Below are 9,449 nucleotides of genomic sequence, written 5' to 3'. Positions count from 1 at the left end.
CTCGTCAAGACCCTGGCCCGCTGTCCCTCTCGCTCTCCTGCTTCCCCAAGCCAGTGCCTCCTCCTGGTGTTTGCCACAGCCCTGTACTGATCTCACCAGCTGCCGCCGAGGGGCAGATCGTGACCCTGGCTTCCAGCAAGCCAAGCTGGGCCTGGGCTTTGTGCCCGGGCAGTTACTGCCTGCCCAGCCCGCCCTGCTTCCCGGGGCAAGCTGGGCAAGGTGTGGGGCACCAGCAATGCATGAGGTACCTTATGCTTTAAGGTGGCGGCAGGTCCTACGGAGTGAAGAATGAAAACCCAAATACGCCATCAGAAATGAGTTTAAAAGCATAAAGTCCAGATTTCCCGAAGAATGAATGAAACCAAGACACCTCAAAACCAGTTGTCCCACAAGTATGGGAACTAAGCAGCCTGGCTCCCTCAGCCTTGCCCTCTGTGCTGTCTAAGTACCCCCTCCGTCCCAGCCCTGCCCACTTCCATGTTGCAGCTCTTAGGCCACCCAGCACAGACAAAAGATGGTTCATGGCATGGCTGCCTGAACAGCCAACATACTTGCCAAAAGCCAAGGTAAGGTGCCAAAGCAACGTAGGACAACAGGACTCTGTTTGCCTTTTCCGTACCAAGGACATTCATAATTTAGACTCTCGGTACCAGCCACTGATAGGACCTTCATAGCTTGGGGACCTTGGCACCTGTATCAAATATCAGAGTTAAACTTGTTTGGGGAATCAACAGATAAGCCCCGTTTCCTCAGGAAACGACACCGAAAACAATCCGTCTCAGGCACAGCTGATGTTGTCACAGCTTTTAATAGCAACAGGCCAGCCGTGGGTATAGCCCTGGAGCCAGGCCTGGCGGTCCGCACTGCTGCGTGTGGTCAGAGCAGCTTTGTGGGCCCAGCCATGAGGGCTCGCAGCACCGGAGGGAGGTACTGCAGGACACCCCTGCTTCTCCTCCACACGAACATGTCCATCTCATGCTGGCAGAGCTGTGTAAGCCTTGGCAATTCAGAGCCACGATGAGCCGTATTGCTCTCCCATTCCATCCAACCGAGTTTTATCAGCGCACTGGGGCTATTCAAGACTTGCTGTCCCCTGCAGTTCTCCCTGCTAACCTCCCTCGGAGTAATACTACCATCAATCCAGCAACAAAGAGTAGTGGGGAGGCCTTGGGGTAGGTAGAAAATACTTGATATTTGAAGGTCACCTGGATGCACCTGCAGAACATCTTGGACACTGGCGGCTCTGCAGACAAAAGAAGGCAGCATTGCTTTAGTTCATATTTAGAATTTCCCTTTAAATGTTCAGAATACTCTTTTTTTCTCTGTGTAAGTTGAGACCATATTAGACAATCTTATCACAATCTTGTGCTTATGGTATCAAAAGCAGGGGACATATCCACGCAAAGAGAGCTGTCACAGTTTCCAAAGCAGATTTGCCTACATAACATGCAGCAGCTAGGAGGCAGGCATGTGGACACCACCCTCTTTATTTATTTCTGCAGGAGTGCCTGCTCTTTTATCACAGCTACTGAATTTCAGTTGTACAGCTCTGTGCTTGAGGGTGGCAGAATGCCACAGAATGAAGTTTAATTTCTTTGCTTAATCAAAGAAAATGCTGAAAGAAAAGCTGGCCTGCTGGTGTAGTACGGAAAAAAAAATGAAGTGGAAAATAAAAAAAAAAGCTGTAATACCGGGTTCACTGTGACCTTCTCACCTCAGTTTACAGCAGGAGGTGGGAGAATAATCCCCTTCATGTCATTTCAAAAATAAGCTTGCAGTTCCTCCTGCAAATGCTTAACTGAGATATTTGCTTGTGGCTTTGGCAGATCCCTGAGGGCAGAAGGCTTGGGCCTGTTTGGGTCCATAGCAAACAGCCTAGTCTCTCCCAAGGCCCCTACCCCTCTTCCCGCCCGTGCCCTGCTGGAGTCTGTCCTCATGGATCGTGTGGGGCCTGGGACGCCCCAAGCAGCCAGCGAGGGCAGTCTGCCGGCTGTGCTGCTTTGGGACAACCAGGTCCAGCTCTTCCGCAGCTCTTTCCCTTTCTCCTGGGCCATTCCCTCTGGGTGGAGGCCCATGTGCTGCCAGAGATGCCATGGCCCTCTGGGCTAGTGGGCAAAGCAGCCTGCACAGCTGGCCATCTGCTAGCAGAGCAGAAAAGAATCCAGGTGGCTCTGTGCCCTTAAATTTGCTGGTTTATAGTCATCATGAGGTCTTCTTTACCAGTTGATTATAATGTCATTATTTACCCTGGAATAAACAGCAATGCTATCCATAACAGTGTGTTTTATGCCACAGGTTGGTCCACGCAAAGCCGCCCTTGTAGCCCCAGCTGGTTCTGGGGTTGCTGGTGGGACTGGCCTCCAGCGCCGCATCCCAGCTGGAAACACCTTGCGGTAACGGCAGGCGGCAGCGGGACTTGGAGCGGGCGCTCCTGCTCCCAGCTGGGATAAAGCTGCTTTCCGCACCTGTGCCAACTGCTTCTCCTCACCTCTTCATTTTGTGGTTCACCCAGGCTTGAAGCACTGCCCAAATTCCTCTGTAAATCTTTGCAAGGTGATGAGTTTTGCTGATATATTTATGCTTAAGAACATCTCAGTTGAAAGCTCAGTATTTATTATGTTACACTGGTAGGTCCTAACAGAGGTAATACTGGGAGAGGGAATTTCAAGCATTCATTAATTCTAAAAGCATAAAGCCAGAAATTAGTTTCGCTTGTTTCACAGTTTAATGCAAATACACTGTAGTCTACTGTTTTCTGGAAAAGGCCGCACTTCCCATTCTAAACACTTTGGTGACACGGATCTGAAGGTCTGAACTTTACCTTTGGAAATACACAAGTTGCTAATATGAGTCATGTATGCAGTAGTTGTTTTTGCAGGCACTGGAAAATATTACTGCCTGGTCACCGGTAGATACATGGGATGATATGCAGAAAGTATTTTTCATAAATGGGATTGCTATGCAGAGATGAATTGTGTTATGGAGTATCCCTGGCTCAATGAAGCTCTAGGTTTCCCCAGCAGCATCCCTAAACCCACTTTACAGGGACAGGGAAATATCCATTTCCATAGGGATAGAGGCAAAGCCTGACAAGTCCTGCCATGTAGACATGCATATATTTCTCAAAAAATGAAAAAATATGGCTGGATGGTTTGCACATACAGCTAAATGTCTCTTTTCTGGCTCATGTTGATGTATGCTCTTCTCAAAAACAGCACCCTGCCTTCAGGATTGCTGAGCCCTAGCAATATGTTGCTTGAAAGTCGACATGCTGAATGCATCTGAAGGTCAGAGAAGTTGTGATCAGTTCCAGAGCTTTTGTGAACACGTTGATGGGGAAAAGCTGGATCTGAGCCCTCTGGATCAGGATGTGATTTGGCAACAGACCAGCAGCACCTTACAGTGACGCTATCCGCTTTGCAGCTGTAGATGTCCTGCTGCCGCATCCCTGTTACACGTCCTGGTGCCATGGGGAGGACGGGGTCCAGCACTGCCACCAGGCTTCGCTTCCTTATCCCCTATATTCCAAGGAAACCATGATTTTCTGAAACTCTTGCAGTTTAGAGCTAGCATTTGTCTCCAGTGGCTTTTTTCTGATAATATAAATAAATTCAGAGTCATGTTTGAACGGCAAGTTTCTCAGAAATAAAAATATGCCTTCCACCAGATGTCAGGCTTGAGAGGACCATTAGGCGACCCAGCCTGCTCTTGCTATGTGTCAGTGGGCGCACTCAGCCCTTCCCAACGTGTCCTTCTGCTTGCCCATGATTTATCGTTATGGGCAATGCTGCCATCTCAGCAATCATTACCGGTAAAGGGCTGGGACTTTTAAAGATACGGTTAGGGAGCAGATGCATTTAAATGTGTCTCGCCAGAGAAACAGAAAGAAGCTGATACCCTCTGGGGAATGGTTCTTGTTTCCTAATGCTTTTAGCTTTTATCCAGCTTCTGCTTTCTCTCTGACGCTGCTCAGCTGCAGCTGCTTTGACAGAGAGAGCTTGAAATTGGTGCAGCAGGTGAAAGCTGCAGTTAGAGAATTTGGGAAGCTAAAAAAAAAAAATAGTATTACAAGCTGTACTGCAAATAGCAGCGTACAATTAAAGGCGAGTGTTTTCATATTCTGTGCATGTATACGCGCGTGGGTGCAAAATCCTAGCTGCTTTTCACGCTCTGCATTGGTCTCCGGATCAGGACTGCTATAATGGCAGGTCTGCTGAAAAAGCAAGGCAGCTCCGCGCGTGCACGTGCTGGGGAATGGATGTCCACAGAAGTGAGCACCCAGCTGGGAATGAGCCCTGCCTGTGGCATCGCATTCCACGTGGTGCTGTGAGGGATCCAAAAGGGAAGGTGGATGTGGACATGGTTGTGCACAAGCACCAGGGCGGCTGCAGGCCTCTTATCGCGGCCTAGTCCCGCGGTTGGTACAGCCACTGGCATGGCTGGCTCCCCATATACTTGTTTTTAGGATTAATTTGCTGGAGGGGAAGCTAGGTGCTCCCAACTCACCAGGAATTACTGCAGAGTAACTTCGCTGCAGCTTCGCAGAGGCTGTGCCCTGGCTGTGCCCTGCCCCTGAGCAGAAATGTTTCAAATACGGCCCCATTTGCCCAGTTTGGAAGCAGCGTTGCCTCGAGGACCTTGTCATGACAGTGACTGTCACAGAGCTCTAATCTCTTTCCTCATACGGCGAGGGAACGAGGCCTCCGGGCAAAACCCTCTCCTGAGGGTCCAGGAGCCTCATCGAGTACCGGGCCGTGTCACTGCCCCTCTCAGGTGATCCCACGTGGGATAGCGGTGGGAGTGAGACGACGGCTACAGCCTGGGTTTGGCTTTCAGCGACGAGGGGGAACCCAACACCAGCATCATTGAGGGCCATCGGAGCAGGCAGTGAGGTGATTCCCCTGGGACAGAGAGCGTTCATGGGGCTGCCTTCGGCCTGGGAAACCCTGCCTGGGACCAACAGGGACTTGGGTTGGTTTCCCGGGACAGGAGCACCCGAGGGGCTGCGGAGAAAGTGCCTGGGAGTGCAGGATAGGCACGTCACAGTGACGGGACACGTGAGCTTGGCCAAGGCCAGCAGGGCTCTGACATCCCCCGGTCATCCCCGCAACCCCGTGCACATCCGGCAGCACCGCGCAGCCGAAGGCAGAGCCACCCCGTCCTGCCTCGAGTGCCAGCGGGGTTCCCCACTCTCCTAAGAAAGAAAAACAAAACAAAAAAAAGCTTATAAAAATGTCAGAATAACATGTATGCAATAGGATCTGCTACAGCGGAGACAGGTAGAAGTGAAGGATTACAAGTCCTTATATCTGTGTGGCCAGAGAACAGAAGGTGAAAAAGTATTTTAAAAGCTGCAAAGCACCTAGTTACGGGGGGAAAAAGCATCTCTCAAGCTTTTCCTCACAGTAAGTGTCCTTAAATATTTCCTACTTCATTTGTCCTCATGAAATTGCATATGTTTATGTGATTCAGTGAGTACCAAGCTGGGTCTTTAGCACATTTGTGTCTCTCTGGGGTCTCTCCCATCCCCACGAGCTTCGGTGACGGCTGCAGTTCCCCTGTCGTCACCCTCCCCTTCGTGCCAGGCAGCAGGTGATGGGGACAAGAGTGCAGAGACACACATTACTCCGATGCCACCAACCTTTGGCTGCCATCTTCTGCCTCTAGCAGGTTGGCTCAAAAAGCATGAATTGAGGCAAACTGCTCACACATTAACAGCAACCCAGACAGCTATTCTAGATTAATTACTACTAGAAATGTACTTCCATACCATGCTGGGGGCTGTACATCCACCCACTTCTGCATACACTCCCTTTCTATGCACAGTGGTTAAAATCATGTATTTCTCACCCGCAGCACAGCAAAATGTAAATAAGCAGCTTGTTTTGCTGTTTTCTGCCAAGCCCCAGGCACAAAAGGGTTCAGGAATCACGCTGAGCTGGCGCTCTTGCCGATAATGCACCAGGCAAAGCAGCCGGTCCTCTTGCAGCTGCATCATCTCTGCTGACAGAAGTAAAAATGTGCTTTTGTCATGGTCGATAAACAAATTAGAGACCGCTCTGGAGATATATGAGCCCTGTCCAATAGTGGTGTGTCACCAGGCAGAGAGGAGCCCTGCCTTTTTGACGAGCCGGACGGGGAGATGTGACACAGGACAACGATGGGACCCTCCCGAACCTCCTGCAGCTCCCAAGATGCCTTCGAGCTGCCCCCTTGGGCCCAGGCGTCCGGGGAGCGCAGGGCAGCACCGCTGGGCAGCGGGACCGGGGCTGCCGGCAGCGCTGCTGGGCGGCAGCTCACATCACCAGCCAGCTGGGCGGTTTTCCATCAAAACAACAGGTTTTCGTCAGAAAATGCCAGCTCATCAAAATCAGCACACTTTGAACCAGCACGCTGGTTTCTAATGAACTTCTGAGAAAAAAAAAAAGAAACATCTTTTTCAGAAACTTGCTTCTTTTCTTACTAGTTTCTTGACCTGTGACTTCTTGACCTGTGACCTGATCCACAGACTCCAAAATCTATGCCTCCTGGCATTTCAGGCCAAAGGATGTTTTATTTTCCAGAGCTGGGGACTGTGCAAATACCACGCAGGAACAGGACTTAGCTCCTGGCAGCATGGGACGGAGCCTGGGATCCCCGCGGAGACTGTCTCACACAGAGGACATTGGCGTTCCCTGCCTCCCAGAGGAACAAGGACAAGTGCTCATAACTGCTGCTGTTGCTGTTACTACCGACACTAAAACATGTAAAAACATTTAAACCAGGACTCAGATGGTACAAAAGTTCATGAAAAACAAAATCAAACAAACAAAAAAGTTTGCAGGAGTAACAAACTCTAAATAACCAACCTAAAACCGAAGTTTTCCATTCAGAGCGCAAACATGTCTGCACCTCTGTCCACACCCTGTTTTGAAGCTGGATATCGGCTTTGGGTCTGTGTCGTACAAATCCGCTTGTCCTTGTGCTGCCGGGAAGGGGAGAGCTTGAAACTCAGCACTTCGGCAGACATCCTGCATGGCTGGCACGTGCCCAAGCCCTCCCCGAGACCACAGAGCTGGGGAATACTGAGAAGCTGCCTCCCCAGAGCATCCTTGTTCCCTGCCCTGCAGCCCATTCACTTCTGAAGCTTTAACCCTCCAGCTCTTCCTCTCACCTGCTGCAGGACACAAAATTCTTCCTGTGGATTTCTTATGGGGAAATATATCACCCTGGGTGCTGAGTTCACTGTGCTGAGGGCACACACTTCAACCTGTTATCCAGGTGCTTATCTCCCCTGTGTTTGATGTTTATAAGAGCCACTTGCCGATGATTTCCAAGGTGTCGTAATAACAGGTGTTGTTTCTCTGATGTGTATCAGTGAAGTTGCTACAGAGATGGGGGAATAAGAGACAAACTGCTTTGGCTGTGGCTATCGTAGTCTGTCTTTCTGGGAAGACCTTTCCTGCCATCACGCCAGGCAGTATCAGGTGCCAAATTGGGAGAGTCTTTTGAAATAGATCCCCAACGCTCAAGCAGGATTTAAGCAACTAGAACTGAATATAACTCATTAAAAGGAGTATCTCATTGAGAGGAGGGAGTGAGGTGAGGGACAGGAAGCAAGAGAGCATGAGCAAGCTGAAGAACTTTGGGCAAGAGAAGGTTGCCCATTGCCACAACTGAGGCATGATGCCCACAACGTGGGTAATGAGGTGGCTTGTTCACATCAGAATATATCTGGGACTGACATATCACCCTATTTTTCCTTCTATTGGGACTGCCAGACCTCGTCGCTATAGTTCATTAGAAGCATCTATCAACAAGGTTGTAGTATTAGGACTTCAGCTGAACCAGGCAGAATCATTACTGTGCTCAGTGCGATGCCTTGTGTTTAGGTCCATCAAGATGATATACAATATAAACAACCTTGGTGCCCTCTGTAGCCAGTTGGCCACTCTGTCAGGAATGAATCTGGGTTGTTTCCTAGCTTATTACTAAGTCCTGTGGTACTGGCTACAGATTGGCTTTATGTTGCTGCAATGGAGATGAACAAAGAAATTGCACCAAATGGACCTCCCGCCCCATGTCTCCTGTGTGACTTCAGTAGCTCCATTCTCCCCCTGGACCTGGCCAGCTCATCAGTAAGTCAGGTGAATCAGCCAGGTGAAAACCCTCTCCTAACACATTCACATTTTATCACCCAGCTCATAATGCCTGCATTCCTCCTAGCACAAAAACGGAACAGTTTAGAAGCAGTAATGATTTACTAAATGGAGGGAGAAACACTTTGATTTGTGGAGCGATCTGTTCTTTTCCCATCCTGACGGACAGGGCTTTGCTGGTCCCCGAGATACACAACTGGTTAATCTTTGTCCTCTTTCTCTTTGATTGCCTGCGTTTGCACAGCTTGGGTAGTCCATGCAAAAGCACGTTCTGCTCTCAGCCGCTCAAATCCAGATGTCTTTAGAGCTGATCAGTACCATGCACAAATATCTGAACATAGACTGTGCCCCACTTCATTCGCTGACCTTCCGTTCCAGTATTGTTTCACTCTCACCCTCCTCAGATTTAGCTATGGGAATATTTGGGCACTCATTCCAGTGCTTAGATTTTAATTGAAATATGGTTTCAATTCCATTCATTATATTGAAAAACTTGAATAGCTTTAGTTGAACTAAGTATGCATTTATTTTTTTAAAAATCTTTTTTGTTGTCTGACTTTTTGTGTTCTAATTACAGCATTAGGACTTGAAAAATTGCAGATTTCTTACAGCCCGTATTTCAGATGAGGGTTCAATGCCAGTTTGCTGTAGGGTATTAAATATAAAGCAAAGATGAAAGAGCAAAATTCAATCCTCTGTATTTGATCCAGAAGCTGACAGGACTTTTTCAAGGCGTGTTTCAGACAAAGCTGTGCAAACTGATTTGGAAAGGAAAGCTCAGCTCTGTGCTTTGTGAAAGAATTCAATGGTAACTGAAGCAATGATTTCTCTCTCTCTTCTTAACTGAGCTTTATCAGAAGAGCAGAAACATCCTTAATATTCCTAACACAAATCAGGCTTGATTCCAAAAATATTTTACCTCTGAGTAACTGGGGAAATGAACTTTTCCACTGTGCATTCTGCTCGTGTGACTCATCAAGAGGCTCAACCCATGTGTAAAGGCATCCTTGCCACTGAGACCCGGGAGCAGCTACGCTCAGTGGAGCATCTGCCTTCACAGCACACGCGCTGCAAGCAAATTCCATGCTTATTTCACAAGGGGCATGAAATGCATATTTCATTATGCCCATCGTGTATAGCTGCTACATGGATATAATCTCTGAGAGCTCCATTTTAATATTAACGCATGGCAGATGTTTGGTCTTGCTTACTGCTCTGCTAATGCTGTGCCATTATCATGCCAACATTATGCTCAGCTGGTAGGGATGCTTTGAAATAAAATCCCTGTTCCTGTCAGTTTATGGTGCTTTG

Source organism: Tinamus guttatus, unplaced genomic scaffold (genome assembly GCF_059628265.1).
Source record: "Tinamus guttatus ecotype Peru unplaced genomic scaffold, ASM5962826v1 Tinamus_guttatus_pri_ptg000510l, whole genome shotgun sequence".
Lineage (NCBI taxonomy): Eukaryota > Metazoa > Chordata > Aves > Tinamiformes > Tinamidae > Tinamus > Tinamus guttatus.
This window is presented reverse-complemented; position numbering follows the sequence as displayed.